Below are 22,882 nucleotides of genomic sequence, written 5' to 3' on the forward strand. Positions count from 1 at the left end.
CAATGGTCCTGTCGCTGGGTTTGCTTAATTTGCTAGAGCAGCTCACAGAACTCAGAGAAACATTTTACTTACTAGATCACCAGTTTATTATACAAGGAAAGAACTCATCAACAGCCAGACGGAAGAGACGCACTGGACCAAACACGGAAGAAGGACGTGGAGCTTCTATGCCCTCTCCAGGTGCGCCACAATCCACAAATCTCCAAGAGTTTATGACCCGGAAGCTCTCCAACCCCCGTCCTTTTGGGTGTTTACGGAGGCTTCATTACAAAGGCATGATTGATTAAATCATTGGCCATTGGTGATTGACTCAACCTCCAAACCCCCTCCCCTCCCCTGAGGTCAGGGGGCTGGGACTGAGAATTCCAATCCTCTAGTCAAGATTGGTTTCCCTGGCAACCAGCTCCCACCCTTGGGTCTTTCCAAAAGTTACTCCATGAACATAAACCCAGTTGTGGTAGAAAGGGGTTTGTTATGAATTACCAGCTTCCGCTGCTCTTTTCACTCAGGAAATTCCAGTGGTTTGAGGAGCCGCGAGCCAGAAACCTTGGACAAAGAACAAATATAATTCTTATCAATCACAATATCACAGCAAGAAAAAATTCTCCGAAGGAGAGCAAAATTTGCCCCCCAAATACGTCTCTTTGGCATAAAGGTTATTTTAGGCTGATTATTTCTAAGAAACAGCAGACACAGAAAAAGCTGTGAAAAATGAAAAGTTACTAGAGACATTTACATTTATAAGGGAAATCCCCATTTGTATGGGTGGCTCCCGCTCCCTACTGGGATGACTAAATCTCTAAAAACTAATCAATGGAGACGGCAAGGATTTAAATCTGCATAACAACCTTACCCCTGTTTACTGTGCTTTTCCTGGTGACCTCCTGCTTCAGGACTCCCCATCCCGCAACATCTTCTTTGTCTTTAGTTGGAGACACTATTTAAGGTAGTGGCTTGGGCCTTTTCTGGGAGTTAACTCAGTTTTCTTGGATCTCTCCAGGTATACAAGAGGTATACATGTTATTAAACTTTGTTTTTTCCTATTAATCTGTCTTATTACAGGGGGTGTCTCAGCCAAGAATCTAGAAGGATAGAGGGAAAATCATTTTTCCTCCCCCACGTCTTCATAGGTCTTGCTTGCCATTTAAAATAAAATCTTCTAGAAATTAGTCAAATCAGAACTTACCTAGCTTCTGCCTAAAATGCCACAGCTAATTTAAGTGAAAAACTAACACCACTTGGTATAGAGGTATCTCCTCAGAGTTTCAGTATCCCTGTCTGCTGTTCATGCTGCAAGGAAAATTTCAGCATGCCCTCACTGAGGGATAGTGACAAAGTAGAGGAGACAGAACTTTCAGCTAAATCCTTGCTTGATGTTACACTCCATACTCCATTAAAAGATAAAAATCAAATATTTCCTTGTTTGTTAATATTTTATACTGACAACCACAGGGTTCTTAGGAACTGAAAATGCCATCAGGAACCAGGTAGCCTTTTATGCATGTGAATTCTCAATAATTAGGTAGGAAAACGACAGGGTCTTAAACATGCTAATTGCCCCTTAGGCAGGAGGCGAATAGTTAGGAATTCTCACTGAACCAGAAATCAGAAAGTAGGTTGGCTACTTCTTTATAAACTATTATCTTAAGGATGGTCTATTTATTTCAAACTCTGAATTCCCTCCGATTCTGATTTGCTGTATGTCTTCCCAAGGCACATCCGCTGTCCTTGACCGTAGCGGGCGGGGGCTGATTTCCTAGCTAGTTTGAGGAGACGGTGCCCATTACGGTGCTGCCTCTACTACCTCCCTGTACAGATAACGAACCAGGAAAAAGCTCTGACTGGGTAAACCCAAGGTTCAACCCAGTAAAAACGGACGGTGGCTGATGTGATGGTTTTCGGACCTCATGGTCTCACACCCTGTCACCCTAGACCCCTCAGGCAATCATCCTCCAAACAAATGGCCCACTGATTTACATCTGAAGGGTCTCCTGGCTAATGTTTCACTAGACAGTGGTAAATGACTTATCTTTTTTTTTTTAATATGACGTAGCACAATTTAAAAAAAATTTTTTTTTTCAGGGGCACCTGGGTGGCTCAGTCATTAAGCGTCTGCCTTCGGCTCAGGGCGTGATCCCAGAGTCCTGGGATCGAGCCCCACATCGGGCTCCTCTGCTGGGAGCCTGCTTCTTCCTCTCCCACTCCCCCTGCTTGTGTTCCCTCTCTCCTGGCTGTCTCTCTCTGTCAAATAAATAAAATCTTTAAAAAAAATTTTTTTTTATTAATCTCTATACCCAACATGGGGCTTAAACTCACAACCCCAAGATTAAGAGTCACATGCTCTTCTGACTGAGCCAGCCAGGTGCCCCAGTAAACGACCTTAACAGCAGCTAACCCCTCAAGGCCCTGAATGCCTCGCTTCCACATTCCTTAGAGACTAATCCTACCCTAACCCCCTCCCAACTTGAAAGTATATAATCAGTCACTCCTAGCAATCCCAGTGCCCCTCTTTCTGCCCACCGGTCCTGTCTCTGTGCTTTAATAAAAAAACACTTTTTTTGCACTTTAGACATCTCAAGAATTGTTTCTTGACTGTTTGCTCCCAGACCCTAACATTTCACATCACTCTAGACTCTATTTTCAAGGATGTTTGTATAAGCAAACAATGGGATGATAGAAACAGTGTCTCACTCCTTGGTCAGAAGACAGACCTTTTTTTTTTTTTTTAAACTCTCTAGGACCACATAATGTCTCCCTTGGGGCAAAGATGAGGCAGGTTTATTGGAAGTCTTCTGTAAAGAATCTGGTTCTTAAGTTCAGGGTTCCTCATTTGTGACATAAATCCACGCTGTGCACAGTATCCACTGGGACTGCTCAATCCAATTCTACGGAACTTGAGGGACAAGGGGAACAGATGCAAATACGAAGCTCCTGCTGCCTGTTTACTGTCTTGTGAGCAACAAAGACCCTTGTCTTTGATCTTGGAGTACTGTACCTTCTGCCAGAATCCATTTAAGTGCGACAGACTAATTTATTAGCTTGCTGGTAGGATGAAATTTCAGACCCGTGATAGTTAACTGCCAAATACTTCCCCTGTGCTTGCTCTTGAAACAATGGTGCAAACGATCTTTTAAATAAAACTATTTCAGGAAGGGGCACCGGGCTGGCTCAGTCAGTGGAGCATGTGATTCTTGATCTCGGGGGCTGTGAGTTCGATCACCACCTTGGGTGTAGAGATGACTTCAAATTAAAGTCTTAAAAAAAAAATACTATTCAGGGATATGTGGTACTGATGTAGTTTTGAGCAGTGTTGCTGTTGGGATTCAGAGCCAACAGCCAAGAAAGAATTCTTGAGGCGTCTTTGGTGCAAAAAGTTGATTTTATTGAAGCACAGGGACAGGACCCACAGGCAAGACCCACAGGCAAAAAAAGCTGCGGCACTGGGGTTGTGAGGAATGGCTGATTATATGCTTTGGAGTTGGGGGAGGTAAGGACAAAAGGAGATTTCCAGAAGGACTTTCATATGCTACAGAAGACTCTGGATACTGGCGGTCTAGCTATGGTCAAGGTTGTTTTTCCTTAGGAATGTTATACTTTGCCTATCTCAAGTATTTGTCGATGGGCTGCAGGTTATAAGGAAATTTAATTTTATTTGCGTTTCCTTCTGCCTTTGATTCCCATCTCACTATGGAAGGGAGGGTGATGCTAGGGCTCCAGGAAAATTGAGTTATGGGTCTCTGAAAGTTAGGCTACTGGTAAGGTGGTTTTTTCCTTGTAAATCACTAAGGCATTGGTAAACTGATGGAGACTCATGTCCTGCAGGACTGTGATCTCTATCAGTTAACCATTTATTTTTCCCTTGCCTTAGTTTCAGGGCACTAGGAGTGCCTGAAGAACGTCACACAGATCCCACCCTGGTGTGGCGGGGGATTGCGGGGTGTCAGCTCGTGCTTTGTGCTCTGCTTTTCTTCTGCTCCCTCATCAGTACTGGTGAATGCACCACCGGGAACGCTTCTCAGTCCTCCGCAATGAAATAGGTGCAATGATTGGGGCGCCTGGGTGGCTCAGTCTGTTAAGCGTCTGCCTTCTGCTCAGGTCATGATCTCGGGGTCCTGGGATCAAGCCCCTTGTGTTCCCTGCTCAGCGGAGAGCCTGCTTCTCCCTCTCCCCCTGCTGCTCCCCCTGCTTGTGTTCTCTCTCTCTCTCAGATAAAAACAAACAAATAAATAAATAAAATCTATTAAAAAAAATTCTTGATGAAAGTAAAGTAAGATATATCTCTACATTCTCCTTGATTTGTCTGTCCTTAACAGTAAGCACAACATTTCTGGAATGACTATATCTTGTAATCTAATGCCATTTCTTAATGTCCGCTTTTATAGCTATAGATGTCCATGAATTTAATTTGCTCAATGTCATACACACGCAGTAGTAATTATAAGTGTATTTTAAGTGGATGGTTTCTTTTTTTTAAGAATTTATTTCTTTATTTATTTACTGAGAGAGAGAGAATCTCAAGCAGAGTCTACAGTGAGCCGGACTCACGGTTCTCATGACCCTGAGATCATGACCTCAGCCTAAATCAAGAGTCAGACACTTAACTGACCGAGCCACCAGGCTCCCCTATAGTTTCCATTATATACACATTTGTTAGTTTCCTTTCTCGTTCCTGGTGTGTGAGTGTATAAGAAAAAGGGACCCGAAACATCCAAACAGTTTAGGTAGGAAACTAACATACCAGAGACGTTAAAGTGTGAGACCAAAAGTGGATTCTCCTAACTCTGAAATAGGCTGTTTCAATGACCTTCATCAAGTCATTTAATCTCTCAGGTCCTCTATCTGCTCATCTGAATGGGTTAAATTATTTTAAGAGCAACTTTTAAATTTCATGAAACTATATTTTTTTGTTGCTAAGCATAATAACTGATACATTGAGAATTTTTTTGAAACAGGATATCAATTCTGATATTTAAAATCTTTCCACAGGCAATGGATATATAATGAAGAAGATATCCCAAAGCAGGACTTTGAAAAGTGGCAATAAACTCATCTATGATAAAAGATTTCCCTAGCCTCATCATGGATATTAGATACTGCTCTTTAGGTACTTTCTTGCATTGCCCTATTATCTCTAATAGGTGATATAAGGTATTTCTTTAGTGATAAGGTAATTCTTTCAAGATTGCAACACTATAACCTTCTCTACCACTGATTAAAATAGATAACTTAAAAGTTGCATCAGAAACTAAATATTTTTGAGACACCTGGGTGGCCCAGTCGGTTAAGCATCTACCTTTGACTCAGGTCATGATCCCAGGCTCCTGGGATCAAGTCCCACATGGGGCTCCTTGCACAGCAGGGATCCTGCTTCTCCCTCTACCCCCCACTCCCCCCATTTGTGCTCTTTCTAACAAGTAAATAAAATCAAAAATAATAATAAAAAAATAATAACAAGAAAAAACTAAATATTTTTATAAGTAAGTTCCATTCAGCTTTCTTTTTAAGATTTTATTTTTGGGGCACCTGGGTGGCTCAGCCGCTTAAGCATCTGTCTTCAGCTCAGATCATGGTCTCAGGGTCCTGGGATCAAGCCCCACGTCAGGCTCCCTGCTCAGCGGGAAGCCTGCTTCTTCCTCTGCTCCTCCCCCTGCTCCTGCTCTCTCTCTCAAATCAGTAAATAAAATATTTTAAAGAAAAGATTTTATTTTTAGGTAATGTCTACACCCAACATGGGGCTCAAACTCATACCCCCAAGATCAAGAACCACATGCTCTACCAACTGAGCCAGCCAGGTGCCCCCTCCCAAAAGTTCTTAATGTCCTGGTTCACGGACAACCAAAATGATTTTCTATGAGGTTGTACTGATGGTCCCAAGTAATTTTGTTTTCTGTTATTAATTTGTAGTAGTTATAAGTGGTATTTTCATAGTCAGCATTCATTTCTACTTTCTCTGGTTAGAGCTTTCCTATTCTCCATTAAGGAACTATTCTGCACTCCACTGTACATAATCATGCTATCTCTATTTTCTCTGGCCTCCCTCCCTCCCTCCCTCCTTCCCTTCCTATTAAAAACAACTGCAAATCTAAAAATTTCATATAATCAATACACAATTACAAAAAATAAGAGGGTCTAAGGTATGAACCAAAAATCAGTTATTATATCATCACAAGACATGACAGAATCCAATGCATTACAATTTTAATACATTTGAATTAATGCATTTTGTTTTTATTACCATTTTTAAAATATTTTAATACTATGTTAAAATTTATAGCTTGATCATTTATATTTTTTTAAGATTTTATTTATTTACTTATTTGAGAGAGTGAGAGAGAGAGCACAAGCAAAGGGGAGAGGAAGAGGGAGAGGAAGAAACAGACTTCCAACTGAGCAGGAAGCCTGATGTGGGGCTTGATCCCAGGACCCTGGAATCACCACCTGAGCCGAAGGCAGATGCTTAACCCAGTGAGCCACCCAGGTGCCCCTCAATCAAGCACTTCTAGAATCCTTAATACAGGGCCGCATGGGTGGCTCTGTCAGTTAAGCGTTTCCCTTTGGCTCAGGTCATGATCTTGGGGTCCTGGGATGGGCCTCCCAGGCTCCCTGCTTGGTGGGGAGTCTGCTTCTCCCTCTCTGTCTGCCCTTCCCTGCCCCCCACTCATGCTCACATTCTCACTCTCAAATAAATAATAAATCAAACCTTGAAAAAAAAAAAAAAAAAGAATCCCTAACACAAAATGCAAAAGCCAGGCAGCAAAACACGGATATTACTTTTTTCTTATCCTTCTAATGTATTTTAGGATCAAAAACACGTCCTTCCTAAAATAATGCCTAGCAGCTAAAGACGGGGCATACTGATGTGGACAACTGCAAATGTAACTTTGCCAAAGAGAACTGCAACTTGATTTGGGTGATATTTATAAATTTGACTTTCTTAGTTTTTTATAGGGCATTTGTGTTTTGCTTAATGGAATGGATCATCATGACCTAGATAATTTGCTGAAATCAAGGGATAAATGGATTAAAGATCAATGCAATATAAAAATACAAGTCTGGCTTTGGCAAAATGATGTGTAAACAGGGGGAAAATATTAGTTTTGCAAGAAATATTTGAAGGTGAAAACTAACCTCTAAGTAACTTCTAAGCAAACACTAAAAATGGCTAATTGTTTTTTTCTTCTTTAATAAATAATATTCCAGTGGGAATATTTTATCTCAACAATGAGTTAGAAGTCTGAATTATAGTGGCACCTGGGTGGCTCAGTCGTTAAGCATCTGCCTTCGGCTCAGGGCATGATCCCAGGGTCCTGGGATCAAGCCCCACCTCAGGGAGCCTGCTTCTTCCTCTCCCACTCCCCCTGCTTGTGTTCCCTCTCTCGCTGGCTGTCTCTCTCTCTGTCAAATAAATAAATAAAATCTTAAAAAAAAAAAAAAGGAATTATAATCTTTTTTAATTGCTAATTTACATATTACCTTGTAGGGGCTATTAACTTCTGCATTTCAATTTCTATTGAAGGGGAGCTGAATTTGTCCCCAGATAAGTCTCTTTGGCCTAAGCATTATTTCAGGCTGATTATTTTTAAGAAAGAGCAAACATAGAGGGAGCTCTAAAAGCTGAGTAGAGGGGTGCCTGGCTGGCTCAGTCAGTAGAGTATGTGGCTTTTGATCTCAGGGTTATGAGTTCAAGTCCCATGTTGGACATACAGCTTACTTAATAAAAATTTAAAAATGAGTAGAAGTTATCCTTTAGTGGGGCGCCTGGGTGGCTCAGTCGTTAAGTGTCTGCCTTTGGCTCAGGGCGTGATCCCAGAGTCCTGGGATCGAGCCCCACATCAGGCTCCTCCACTGGAAGCCTGCTTCTTCCTCTCCCACTCCTCCTGTGTTCCCTCTCTCGCTGGCTGTCTCTCTCTCTGTAAATAAATAAAATCTTAAAAAAAAAAAAGTTATCCTTTAGTAAGAGACATTTACATTTATAATGATGCTTCTCATTCTGTACCAGGATGACTAAATCTCTAGAACCTTATCAGTGGAGAAGACATGGAAACAAACCCGCGGAAGAACCATACCCTTGGTTACTGTGCTTTGCCTGATAACCTCCCATAACTGATCCCCCTCCCCTCAACATCTTTAGTCTTTGCTGGAGATGATATTTAAGGCAGTGGCTTGGGCGCCTGGGTGGCTCAGTTGGTTAAGCATCTGCCTTTGGCTCAGGTCTTGATCCCAGGGTCCTGGAATCGAGTCTCACATCGGTCTCTCTGCTCAGTGGGGATTCTGCTTCTCCTTCTGCCTGCTGCTCCCCCTGCTTGTGCTCTCTCTCTCTGTCTCTCTGACAAATAAATAAATAAAAGTTAAAAAAAAAAAAAAAGGCAGTGGCTTGGGCCATCTCTGGGAGTTACTCAGTTTTCCTGGTTCTCTCCCATATATACAGGAGATATACATATTATTACACTGTCTGTTTTTCTCTTGTTAGTCTGTCTTTTGTTACAGGGTATCTCAGCCAAAAACCTAGAGAGACAGAGGGGAGATTATTTTTCCTCCCCTACAGTATATTTACAAAACAAAACAAAACAAAACACAGCAAAAACAAAACAAAAAAAAAACAAATGGAATGAAACCAACATTTACAAGGAATCTAGACAGGGCTGAGTTTTAGATAGGTTCCCTCCCTTAATTCTCTCAATAATCCCAATAGGAATATACTGTATCTCCATTTTGCAGACAAGGAAAATGATGTTGAAATATGTGAATTTGTCCATATTAATATAACTATTAAGATGCTTCCAAAAGTCACCTCATTAACATAAACTCAGGTGTGGTTGAAAGGGTTTGTTATGAATAACAAAAAACCATTTTTATTGCTCTCATCACTTAGAAAATTCCAAGAGTTTTAGGATCTCTATGCCAGAAACTGGACAAAGACCAAATATATATTTATTATAAATCAAAAATTCTCACACGTCTATAACTATTTATAGATTTATCTATCTAAAAATCTTTTTTATGTATCTATACCTAGATATACTCTATTGCTTTGATTTGCCCTCTCTTGTCCTTAGAAATATCCTGTTAGCTGGGGAGCCTGGGTGGCTCAGAAGGTTAAGTGTCTGAGTTTGGCTCAGGTCATGATCTCAGGGTCCTGGGATCCAGCCCTGCCCATGTGAGCCCCAGCCATGGTGAGCCTGACCTCAGGCTCCATGCTCTCCTTGTCCCTCTCCCTCTGCTCCCCACCTCATGCTCTCTCTCTCAAATAAATAAAATCTTTAAAAAAAAAAAAATCCCATTAGCTGATGAAAAATCAAGTGTTCTCCCTCCCACAATTTCAACTTTATTTTTCTTCTACTACCTAAAGCAAATATCAATACACCCTTTTCTGATTAAGTAGGAAAGGAAAACATTTAAGTTTTTATGATCTTGTTTGATTGATAAATATTGATTTTTATCATCTTTGGCTGGAAGGTATTTTATTTCCTTCTGAGATTCCAATTTCTTTTCTATCCTCCTTTTGTTCACTGAATATTATTAAATTTGTAGAATTCAAAAAGATGAAATAGCAACATAAAATCTACTTCTGTGTTTTATATCCATTCTTTCCCTTCTGTTGGATGTTGGCTTATTTGCTTTCTTCAAACATACACCCACTATTCTAGACTTCTACTGAGACTCAAGCAAACTCCTCCATAAACATGTGTGTTATTTAATTTTTTATAAGAGCAGCATGATACTTTGTTCAGCGGAAATTTTTAGAAATCAGATTTACTTATTCATTGAGCACTTATTTTCATCTACATTCTCTGACTTGTAATGATGGAAACTGAAAACTACATAGTAAAATTCTGAGGCAGGATGTATATAAATGTATAAATGTATATAAATCTAGCAAAATAAATCAAAGAAGCAAACCAGAGATCAATTCTGTTAGACCCTAGAATAACTCTGGAGTCAAAGCCTTCAAGCAGATGCCTATTAAGATACTTAACATACAACTCACCTGCATATTTTTCTTTACTTTGTCCACATCTATGTCAATTGTCCTTTTAGTAAGTTTCCTGAAGGTGATAACAGAAGGAGTGAGAAACCCAGAAATGGAGACTGACTGGGAGCATCTAGCATGGAGCCTGCCCAATTTTGCCCAGCCCTGGCCTCTCTACTTCAGCGGCAAAATAACTTTCCAGCCACTCTGTCCTCTTAACATCAAGCAAAGCTTTCAGATTTGGACTCAGGAACTAAAAGTTGAGAATAAATTCTTTGAAAAAAAAAAACTCAATCTAAATTAGTATGAAATTAATCTGTAAGCCACAGTTCAGCTTAGCATCACTTGACCAATAGCTATTGAAGCTAAAGGGACTAAATAAATATATTCTTTGAAATTGGCATCTGTTTGACCTTAACAGCTGTCTTCCTCTTTTGAAGTGTCCTCAACTTTTTTGATTTAAATTTTTCTTTTCTTTTTTTTCTTTTAAGATTTAATTTATTTATTTGACAGAGAGAGAGCACAAGCTGGGGGAGCAGCAGAGGGAAACGGAGAAGCAGACTCCCCAGTGAGCACAGGGCTCTATCCCAGGACCCTAGGATCATGACCTAAGCCAAAGGCAGACGCTTAACAGACTGAGCCACCCAGGCACCCCATTTTTCTTCTTTGAAAAAAAGGGCAGCAGCGCCTGGCTGACTCAGTCAGAAGAGCACACAACTCTTGATCTTGGGGTTGTGAATTCAAGCCCCATGTTGGGAATAGAGATTACTTAAATAAATAAAACTTTTTTTAAAAAAGGGCAAATAATCTAACAGAAGATGTAAAGACATGAGGAAGAACCACATAGAGAGGAAAAATTGTGAAAAAGTGGTCAGCTGCATTACTGAGCAAGGCAATGCAAATCAGTATCAGAATGACATGCTGCTTTGCACCCATTTTATCGGTGAAAGTAAGAAATCTGATAATATGAAGTGCTGGAGAAGATCTGGAGTAGAGTGATCTTTCAAACATTGCTAGAAGAAGTACTGATTACTACAACCACTTTGGAAAGCAGCTGGAAATACATTGCAAAGATGAACATTCAGATACCACATAGCCCAGCAATTTCCCTGCTAGTCATATACCCAAAAGAAACTTTGGCACATATCCTCTTCCTCCTCCTCCTCCACCACCACCACTACCATCACAAGATGTGTACAAGAATGTTCATAGAAACCCTTAGTCATTAAAACCTGAAAACTACCAGCGGCAGAATGGATAAATAGAACATATAAACGACTGAAAAGCAGCTGTAGACAAAAAGAATGAATGTTAGCAATGCAATTTTGAATAAAAAAACTAATCCCATAAAGTGTCATGTTAGGAAATAAAATCTTGTAATAATAACTGATCTTTCTGTCATTTTTGACCCTTCTTTTTATTTGAACCACACGATCCTTCCCCATTAAAACAAGACTAGGAGGTTGAGGCATTCCATGTTTCTTACCCCAGAGGAATAGCAACACACAGCAAAGATTAAAATTGTTTTAGTACATAAGAGAGGAAAAATTTTCTTTTACCCATCGAGGTTCTGTGGCTAGTCTAATAGTTAAATTGACATAAGACCAATTAACAGAAGAAAGACAAATTTAATTTCATACATATGGGAGCTCCATAAAACTATGAGATCCCTGGGCAATCAGGCAGTTGAGGCTTACATGCCACCCCAAGCTAAGGAATGGAATAGGGGCTTCAAAGAGGAGGGTAATTCATAGGACAGTAAGAGGAACACGTTTGGTTAGTAGACATTTGCCCTGCGTGGGGGAAGAAGACCTTCCTCTGCCCTGTGCACTGTCTAGCTGGACTCAGAATCATATTGACATCAGATTCACAGGAGAAAATCAAATTTAATAGGCCTAGGTATGGGGACTCCACACAAACATGGAAATCCCGAAGACAGTGAGGCAACATGAAGCTTCCACGAGCTAAGGGGAGGTATAGGGTCTGAGGATACAAAAGGGAGAAAAACCATTAGCCAGAAGGTGAAGGGGGATGTTTTGAATAACAAAGTTTGCCCTGTTAGGTAGGTAAGGTTCTTAAGAACAGAGGAGTCTTTGTTAGTAGCTCTCTTCCTGGTACAGGCTCTTCTTTCCAATGTAAATTTAGGTAGTTCAGGGGGAGGCGGAGAGCTTTTCCTGCATCTGCTGGAAAGGACTTTTAACTCAAAATAATCTTTATGCCAAAGTGGCCCACCCCGTGGCAGCCTGCCCATGGCCCCTATACCTACCATAAAGATGAGTCATTCAGATCAAGGTGATCTCTGGCAATAACTCTCTCTGAGCCAGCCCTCTGTCTAAATTTTTCCAGGTCAGTAAGGGAAATTTGGAAAGTTGTTTCTTAAGTCTGCTGGGTTCTGATTGCCTTCAGTTCAAAGTAATTCATACACCCAAGTGGCGTATTTTGGGGGTTACATATTCTGCTCCACTTCAAGTACCATCAATGTGACGTTGGGTATTTTTTAAAGAGATTGACTGACTGATGATTGAGAAAGCAAGTGGGAGGGAGGGGCAGAGGGAGAAAGAATCTCAAGCAGACTCCCTGCTCAGCACAGAGCTCAAGACAGGGCTCGATCCCACGACTCTGAGATCATGACCCGAGATCATAACCCAAGCCAAAATCAAGAGTCAGATGCTTAACCAACTGAGTCACTCGGGTGCTCCTTGTGTTGGGTATTAAAAGCAAATCTCTAAAATAATCAAGAAATACACCAGCACTGCTACATTTTAATCCTGTATTTGCAACTGTAGGAAATGCAGAGACAGGAAGTATAAGGACGGGAGGGAAGAAAGAAAACTGATTTTTCTGCATAAGATACAATAGCCCATATGTCGAGATGAAGCCTCCATCAGCGTGGAGTCCTGAATAACCTCACTGAAACACCATCCCTACCAATCCATATAGAACATTTGATGTGAAAGAGAAATAAACTTTTGTTGCTTTGAGCTACTGAGATCTGGGCATTGTTTGTTGCTAACTTATTCAAACTGGTACAGATGGCTTCAATTTAATCTATAGCACTTTGTATCTAGCTGGATAGCTTCACATCCAAGCTGGAGAGCCTATATTTTAAACGCCTGAAATAGTTTATAATATGTATTTACAAATAAATAGAACTCATGAATATACAAATTTCCCTAACCTGGAGATTAGACAAAGTTAACTCAGCCAGAGAAAGAAAGAGTCAGAGAAGGGTACAGAATTGTTAGATGGTGTGAATCCCTTAGAGGGGGATCCGAAATTTCTCCTCTTCCTTCTCAGGGGAGAGACTCTGTATGTGTGTGTGTGTGTGTGTGTGTGTGTGTTTCAAAGAATGGTTTCAGGGGCGCCTGGGTGGCTCAGTACGTTAAGCATCTGCTTTTGGCTTAGGTCATGATCCCAGGGTTGTGGGATCAAGCCCCGAATTGAGCTCCCTGCTCAGCAGGGAGTCTGTTTCTCCCTCTCCCTCTGCCTGCCACTCCCCCTGCTTGTGCTCTCTCTCAAATAAATTAATTAATCAATTAATCTTTAAAAAACAAACAAACAAAGAATGGTTTGGAAAAAAGCACACAGAGGAGAAATGGCAGCACAGGAGATCGGGACTGAGACAGCCTACCATACCCAGAATCTCTCTCATCAAACAGTATCTGCAAGCTTCCCTAGCTTTGCCCTATCTCCCAGTAAGGTGGCGAGGAAGGGCTGAGAGATGGTAAAGGGCCTTGCGCCTGAAAGAAACAGGACAGAGTGGGTGGATGGACTTACAGAGCCTGAACGTGATGGCACAACTGGGACCCGGGTGCCAATATAAAGGGCTGCCAGGGACCAAACGGAGTCAAGCGCCTGTGAGAGGACACCTGCACGAAGATCCGCTGACCATCCAGTTGCAGGGGTTTTCTAAAAGGCCATTATTCCACATGAGCCTTGAACATAGTGGCCACCCTAAGAGGGATATGCAAAAATCCTTAACCGCCTGAGTTTAAATTTGATTTGTCTAAGACAGTTCTATAATGGTGATGACTGAGTTCAATTTTTTGCCTTCATGCTGAATTGGGAATCAAAATGAAGGCTGAACATTTACAAAGTTAAAAGTACAATGATTTGCTTATGTGCGTTTTGCGGTGAATCAAGCACTCCCTCAAAGAGCTGGCTGGGCATCGTTAGTAAATTAAACATACGGAGAGGGAGAACACTGGGGAATGGATTAGATTTGGATAGAAAAGCAATCAGATGTTCAATTTCTAGACATGGTAAATTTGAGATGCTTAATAAACCTCAAAGTAGAGGAAGTTGGGTGTCAGTAGAGAGGTTTAAGGGAGATATGCACATTTGGGGGGGTTAGGTATGGATGAGGATTTAAAGTTAGGGACCTGGGAATTAGATTACATAACAAATAAACACGGAAAAAGAACAGATCTAGAGACGCGAACTTCGAGGCATTCCAACATTTACAGATTAAGAGAATGTTATTCCAACAAAGGAGACAGAAACAGCAGCAAAATGAACTAGTGGAGTAAAACAGGATTGTGTGGTGTCCTGGATGCCAAATAAAGTTTCAAGAAGGATGCGATCGACCATGTCAAATACTAAGAGGAAAGATGAGAATTGAATAATGGCCATTGGGTTTGGCATTGCTGGCATAATAGATAACTTTGGAAATGCAGTTTTGTGAGTGTTGGAGATGAGAGCATGTGCAATGGTCCAAATCTGGAATAGTTGGTCTTTCCATTCTTATGTGGTTTTTCCAAAAGAGTTTTGTTGACTTGGTAGGAAGAAGCTCCTTGATAAGGAGGTTATTCATTCGAATATGTCTAGAAACACAGCATACTATATCCCACATTATAAGTCAAAAGGAAAATAAACAAATCAAAAGACATAAGAAATCAAAAAAGAGACATATTTATTTCACCTAGAAATTCTTAAACTTCTGTCCTATGAAGTATACACGTGTGTGTGTGTGTGTGTGTGTGTGTGTGTGTGTGTGTGTGTGTATAAGGCCCCACAGTCTCTCACATGAAGCCCTTTGGGTCATATGTAATTTGAAAACCCAAATATTTCAGACTTCAGAAAGATAATGAAGCGGATAGTGCATATTTTATGTAATTCCACCAACAGGAAATCAAACACATGAGCACTTTCACAATTTTTTTTTATATAAAGTTTCACCCTGGGATAAACAAAAACTATAAATAGCTTCACACTCCTTTAAGTTTATACACCAAAGAATTGTGTGCCAACGTTTCTAAGAAAATAATTTCAGTTTCAGAACTTTTGGGGTTTCAGAGTTGTGGGCTTATATTAGGATTCAGTGGAAATGTTTCCTAGAATAAAATTTGTACAGTGTTGACAAATGACCTAGAAGTGAGGGTCAAGAGCCAGTAGTAACCTTTGGGTAAAATATAAACATGGGCATTTGTTAAGTACAGTTTAATTGTAGCAGCTAATATTTCACGCAAGCCACTTACGGATTCATATCATGAGACAATAAGCAAAACGCTTTATAATTTCAAAATGTTATATGATTGTAAAAATAATGACACGAAAATGACATCAAACGAAACGTTTTTGTATGTTTTTAAAAATGAAAACAAAATGGGTGCCTGAGGGGCTCAGTCGGCTGAGCAACCCACTCTTGCTTTCGGCTCAGGTCATTATCTCATGGGCCCTTAGATGGAGCCCTGTGGCTGCTCCGTGCTCAGAGGGAAGTCTGCTTGAAGATTCTCGCCCTCTCCCCACCCCCACTCACAAGCACATGCTCTCTCTAAAACAAATATTTTAAAAAATGAAAACAAAATTAATTAAAAACATTACTACACAGGAAGATGAGGGGAACAGATGGAGAGAAAGAAGGCCTCCCTGAAGCCCTCAGTAAAACAGACAAATTAATAAACAATTATCAAATGCCTGTTTATTTTTTTAATTTTTTAATATTTATTTAGTTAAGTAATCTCTACACCCAACGTGGGGCTGGAACTCACGACCCTGGGATCCAGAGTCATATGCTCTTCCTACCAAGCCAGCCAGGTGCTTCTGCTTATTTATTTTTTAAGATTTCATTCACTTATTTGTCAGAGAGAGAGAAAGAAAGAGAGCACAAGCAGGGGGAGCCACAGGTTCCCTAATGAGCAAGGAGCCCGATGCAGGGACTTGATCCCAGGACCCTGAGATCATGACCTGAGCCGAAGGCAGACACTTAACCCACTGAGCCACCCAGGCGTCCCGCCCCTATTTCTTATAATAGTGCATTTAGTGTTATGGGAGATAGCGTCCCCATTCCCTCCACTCCACAAAAAACCACAAAAGCTGCCGTGGATCCCTTGGAGAGTATAGCCAATGGAATGTTCATCTTATAAAGTGATCAAACTAGAGCTGTACAGAGCCTATGGTTAGAGATAAACTGGTCATAGGAAAGCCAGGGTCAATCTACTTATGTAAGTCATCATGCTTTTAGGTTATTCACTCCATTCAAGTGCATCAGTCATAAAGAAGAGCTAAAATATCCCTTCCTTGTACTTTTTTTTTTTTTTTTTTTTTTTTTTTTTTGGAGCTAGAGGGAGAGAGAGGGTGAGCACAAGCAGGGGGAAAAGCAGGCTCCCTGCTGAGCAAGGAGCCCGATGTGGGATTTGATCCCACAATCCTGGGATCCTGATCTGAGCTGAAGGCAGACACTTAACTGACTGAGCCACCCAGGGGTCCCCCCCATGCTTGTACTTTTAAGCTGTTTTTCCAGCTTTTTTTTTTTTTTTAAGATTTTATTTATTTATTTGACAGAGATAGAGACAGCCAGCGAGACAGGGAACACAAGCAGGGGGAGTGGGAGAGGAAGAAGCAGGCTCCCAGCAGAGCACGGAACCTGATGTGGGGCTCGATCCCAGGACCCTGAGATTAGGCCCTGAGCCAAAGGCAGACGCTTAATGACGGAGCCACCCAGGCACCCCATGTTTTTCCAGCTTCTATAAGCAATTTTCCACCCAACAGTGATGAGTTGTCCCCACTCTTCGGTGAGATTCAACAGATGCAGCCAGGACTTCTCATTTACTAACCAGAGCCTAACAGAGGGAAATTCCACAGGAATCTGCGATGAATTTGGAAATAGCAGTTAAAATAACTCAGTCCCAGTTAGTTTACATGTGGCCCCTGGGAATGGCCACGAGAAGGATGGGGCTGGAAGGGGAGAAATGAGGGCCTCTAGTTCCAGAATGAAATGCTTTTCTGTACGCGTAAAATAAAATGGGGACCTACACATATGAAACTACAAGCCAGAGAGGTTGTATGACTGAAGAATTGGAACACGGGATGCTTTCCCCTTGCTCTCATCATGCTGCCTGTGGTGGTCACACAACCTTCAGATACATTCCACACTTAGTCATTCTGCTTGATTTGGTGCCTCTTCGGGAGCACAGTTTGTAAACAGTCTGCTGAAAGCTCCATGCGAGTAGCGACTAGCTCAGGAAAAGTGCAGGTGGCTTCAGGATGAGCCCGCGGAAGGTGGGACCAGTGAGCGGTGACGGGAAAGCCTGCGTCTGGATGAGCCTCGGCTTCAGGGAGCCCTGGTTTAGAAGAAATCCCCTGACGTCAGCACTTTCCTCGGAGGAAGGTGGCGTGGAGATGCCACACTAAAAAGTAAGCAATACCAAGCGCCTCTGAGAAGTGTTCCCACCAACAGCATGCTGTCCGGGGGAATCATGCCTGTTACTGCGGTGAATGCCATTGTATCTGGAGCTGGGTACTGACTGGAAGCGAAAGCCTCCGGAAAGACATCTGTCTGGCTCCTGTTGTCACCGGTTTGCATTGTTCTCTCCTATGGCTCAGGATGCAAGCACATTTGAGCCGTCCTTCCGAGACACGGCGGCTTCATGAACACAATCTATTGCACGGTGTGAGTTACATTTTGTCTTTCCTGGAGAATATCAGGAAAGGAATACATCTAAGAACCAGTCCACAAGACACACTCGATACATAAATTAAGTGTGATAAAGTAATGAGCAGCTTGGGGGACGGATGACACATTTGTCAGCCTCCTTGATTCCCCAGCATGGCAATGGCGTCCAGAACTGGTGCCGAGCAGGAAGATGAGGACAAGGTGGGGAGGAAGGAAGGGGCGGCTACTCTCCTGAAACCCTCGTGAGAGAGAACAGACCTGTGGCTTGACAAGACTTCCCCGATGGATTCTTACCGCTGTTCCAGCAGACCACCTTCAAGGCTAGAGTTTCCTAGGTTATACCAGAAATTCCCTATCATTCATTGTTGGGTTGCTTGAGAGTCAAGAAGTTTACAAACACAGAGGCTAGATTAAAATCCTGTTGGACAACAATTATTGACCGCTTGTTTCCCCAGCTAGCGTTTGAGGACTTGAGTGGTGGTGTGGGAAAAGCAGAGCCCATGGGGCAGGAAGTGTGGTATGAGGATTTGGTTCACTATGCACTAGACCTGGTTCACTTAGACTAACTACCAGTCCTTCCTGAGACTCAGCTTTCTCGTCCGTGGAGTGAGAATACTTCCCACACCCACCTCACAGAATGACTGGGAGACATGCATGAAAAAGTGTGAGAGAGCGCCACTTGCACGAGGTAAAGGAACACACAAATAGTCATTAGTATTTATATTAAAATTTACCACAGAGCAGAACATAGATTTGACCAGGATATAGACATAATGCCTCCAGAAAAAATGAGGGAATTTAATTTAGACAATAATAGTGTTTCTTTTATAATTTTTACATCACAGTCTCCTCTCCTTAATGGCAAATTGATAAATTTCTTCGTGTACTATATTCATTCTCTTTGATGATCTTTAACTTCCCACCCTTGGGGAAATGGTAACCTAACTTCTGTAACTCACTGTCTAGACATCTGAATGACTTTCTTTGATCCTTGGTTTTTTAATACTATCAGTACAGTGTAATTGATACACAGGATCTTGAGACACAGTCTATTAATCGTGAGGATAAGTGATACCAGTGCTCATTTTGTCCAGGCCCAGCTCACCAGTGCTGATGCTATTGCTTCTCTACGTCGTAGAACTCAGTTACATTCATTGTATATTTATATGCTCATATTTATGCATCCTTGGCCAAGCTCTAAACTTGTCGAGGCTCAATAGTGTATCTTATTCTTTTTTTTTTTTCAGCTGGAATGTTTATTTTTCTGAAAAATATGAGATCTTTTAAGGGACTGTATTTCCCTTTTTGCTTTGACTGCTAGGAAGCTCACAGGCAAAATGAAAGCTCAACTTCGCTAACTCTGAAGGATGAAACAGTATATATTTCTGTGCATACACTTTCTCAGACCTCTTACTATTCTACCTTCATCTTTTACAGACTTCTTTATTTTCATTTTGTTTCATGGTTTTATACTCTTGTCAATCAGTTATAGATTCTTTCATTATGCTCGGGAGATGGTTCTTTGGGTTCCTTCTTATTTTTTTTTACCCTTCTGTCCAAAATGGTCTTCTCCTAAACCTATGACAAGTTCAGCATGAGAGATGGTTCTTCAGGTTCCTTCTTTTTTTGACCCTTCTGCCCAAAATCATCTTCTCCTAAACCTATGACAAGTTTACTCTCTGAATCAGAGTCCAGGCCCAAATGTACTGTTCAAGAATCAATCTCATCTTTTCCCTTCAGTTTATCTTCTGTGGGAGGAGTCAAGGCTTTCAACTTTTCTGAAGAGTCCTTCTCAGACTAGGGACTTGCCTTGTCTTTGAGCCTGGATCTGCTTTCTCACTGTTTGGCTATGCACTTTTCATTTCCTCCTTAGTCTCCACTGGGTTTGCCAGTTTGAGCCTTTTTTTTTTTTTCTTTTGGACAGTAGATGGCTTTTCATCCATTTGACTACCTTCTTTGTCTTCTGCATCTTCTGGCTCATTCTTAGAGCTCCACTCATTGTCACTGATATACTCACTATCACTACTATCCGACTTTTCGGAATCTTCCAAATCTCTGTGCTCTACAGCCGTGTAAACATCCTCTGAGATTTCATTTATGCTTAGTCGTGCTTTGCAACTCTGTCATCTTGTCAAGATTTAGCTGGAACCTGGTGCGAATCTGCCAGTTGGGTGAGATGAGAACAGGCGCCACCTGCTGCTGGACCAACTGGCTCAGCTCTCTCAGGTCCATCTCACCACCTTGCTTCAAGAACCCAGGTTAAGATTCAGGATGCTTCCAGTGGTGGACATTTTGTCTGTTTTCATCATGACTGGCATGGACACTTGAGGAGAGAAAGTTTTCAGACCGCTGTATAAAGTGCCTGTTTGTCCCATGTTTGCCGAGTCTGGTGAAGCTGTGCTCTTGTCCACGAAGTCCATGGGCTCCTCGCTGGCACTGAGGTGGCTCCACGTGGCCCTCACGTGGCCCTCTTAGCATCCTGCTCCACGTCAGAGCCGGTATGCACGGAAGAGTTTGTACTCATGGGAGAGCATGGCACATGTGACGAGGAGATCCTGTGGCCCCTGCCCCTGCTCAGCATGGGCTTGCCCATCAGGATCATGGGGGACGCTGTCATGTCAAAGCTGAGCTTGACCTTTTCCTGCTTGTCTAGCTGGGTAGGGCCGGGGTTGCTGGGGTCGAGCAGCTTTTGGTACTGGATGTTGGGTGTGTAGGATTTTCCGATGGGAGAGTAATTAAGACCCCTATACTTCCTGTAGATGGTCTCCACATACACCTCCATCTCTCGCATTGCACTGTTGAAGATGCTTTTTGACTTTTTCAAAGGAGAAGGAATTTCTTTAGACATGAGGAGGCAATTATTTATTGGAACCCAGGCCCTGTCATGTTGTCCAAATAAATGGGCATCAAGCTACCCATCTTTACCCCTCAGAGCTTTTACAGACCAGAATGGAAACCCCTTCAGTTCTGCCCAAAGGATGTGGATTGCTCCAAGGTTCATAAAACCAGTTATCTCATTTTCGGCTAGCAGCTAGATACTTACTGGACACACTTTGATTTCATTCATCTCATGCTCACAGATTTTGATGAGTACTTTTGCTGTGTCAGTTTGTGATTTCCTCCATTATAAATGACGCGGTTATGCAAAATCCACTTTGCATCAGCCAAGAAAGCTTCTGTGCAGCCATGTATTTTCTTTTTACCATTCTTTTCCAATGTACAAAGGCCCATAGAATGGAAGATGGCTTGTAGTCAGGATGCTGTTCCAATGGAACAGGCTTCTGGAATGCATCTGTCCCTTGTTGTTTGACTTTCTGAATAGCAAACTTGAGCAGGTAGGATAACTGTTTGATGGGGAGCGTTGTCATGGCTTAATTCCCAGCCTCAACACATTCTGCTACCATAATCTTCTCACTTCAGGACAAAACCCATCCCCCTCTGGTTCCATTGTCAGTCTCAAAACACTTATCATGATAAACCCAGGGATAAAGCTCATAGCAAAGGACTTGGCCTTTCTGGTAACAAACCGAGCAGTAGAAATAATTCTGTCCATCCTGTGGTATGACATTCCTGCCTCTCCTCATATGGATAGTATGCACTGAGAAGGTCCAGCACCCATCTGACATCCTGATACCTCTCTGCAGCCTCGCCTCTGAACTCTGGGCTCCTTCGCTTCTGCTGAGATGACCTCCAAGCTCTTATACCTTATTGGTGTATCTAGTCCCAAGACCATTTCTCCAGGAAATTAATAGGTGCATCCTTTGTTCAGAAGGCTGAGTTAGTATAAGGAAGGATATTAAAAGGATAAGACATGACATATAAACCAGCAGGTGGGAGCCATGTCAGCACGGCAGCTAGCTATGCTGCCAGGCTGTCCCTCATCATCAAGATTACCTATTTAACTGGGGCACCTCGGTGGCTCAGTCGGTTAAACATCCAACTCTTGGTTTCGGCTCAGGTCATGATCTCAGAGTCATGAGATCGAGACCCACATCAGGCTCCACACTCAGCAAGGAGTCTGCTAAAGTTTCTTTCTCCCTCTGCCCCTCCCTGTGTGCACTCTCTCTCTCTCTCAATAAAGTAAATAAATTTTTAAAAAATAAAATAAATCTTAAAAAATAAATAAATCTTAAAAAAGAGAGTGTGAGTGGAGGGAGGCAGAGGGAAAAGGAGAGAATCCCAGGCAGACTCCCCACTGAGCACAGAGCCAGATGCAGGGCTCGATCCCACCATCCTGAGACCATGATAAGAGCCAAAATCAAGAGTTGGATGCTTAACCCACTGAGCCACCCAGACACCCCTGAAAATACCGTTTCAAATGCTTTCTAATAACTCACTCTCTTTGATTTCTAAACATGTGTCAGTGTATATGTGTGGCAGGGGTAGGGACGGTGGTATATATGTGTACCTTGGATATATAGGCCCATTTGCTCTTGAAGTCATGACTGACAAAGAATAAATTAACGTCACAGGTTTGACATATCCAAGGGGAGGTACAACCCAGCAATGTAGACCTTCTGTTGGGTAATATCAAATAATGGGAGACACAAGGCCAGTGTATCACATCCTATCGACATCGTCAGTATGGAAAAACTGAAAGAAAAAAAAAAGGAATGGTTCTTTGGAAAAAAATACAAGTAAACTGTGGGCCTTCATAAAACTTTTAATTACATTTTTTATTTCATCTCTAAAGTAATAAACGACAATTCATTTAGGCCTTTCTTCACAAAGTACCCATATTCTGAAAGTGTGAATTCCTTTCACAGAATCACACTCTAATTGCCTAGGACAGAGTCTTAAATGACCTTCATACTTCAGATGAACTATGTTTGCTTCCTTGAAAAAAGTGGCATTATGGGTGGTCTATACCCTCAGATAGTTAAGAAACAAAAATACGCACAGTACAAATGGCCTTAGTGTAAAGCCTGACAGAATTTGGGATCTGAGCCAGGGAATTTTCTCACATTTCTGCCGCAAAAGGGCAGCAAAATCACATGAAAATCTTTTCTGGACCCAGA

General features: G+C 41.8%; 1 pseudogene; it reads right to left on the reverse strand.

Annotated features, from left to right (window-relative positions):
• Nucleotides 1-17,182: 17,182 nt before the first annotated feature.
• Nucleotides 17,183-21,247, reverse strand: LOC103668312 (annotated as a pseudogene).
• Nucleotides 21,248-22,882: the final 1,635 nt, after the last annotated feature.

The sequence above is a fragment of the Ursus maritimus genome, assembly GCF_017311325.1.
Source record: "Ursus maritimus isolate PB19 chromosome X unlocalized genomic scaffold, ASM1731132v1 scaffold_X1, whole genome shotgun sequence".
Lineage (NCBI taxonomy): Eukaryota > Metazoa > Chordata > Mammalia > Carnivora > Ursidae > Ursus > Ursus maritimus.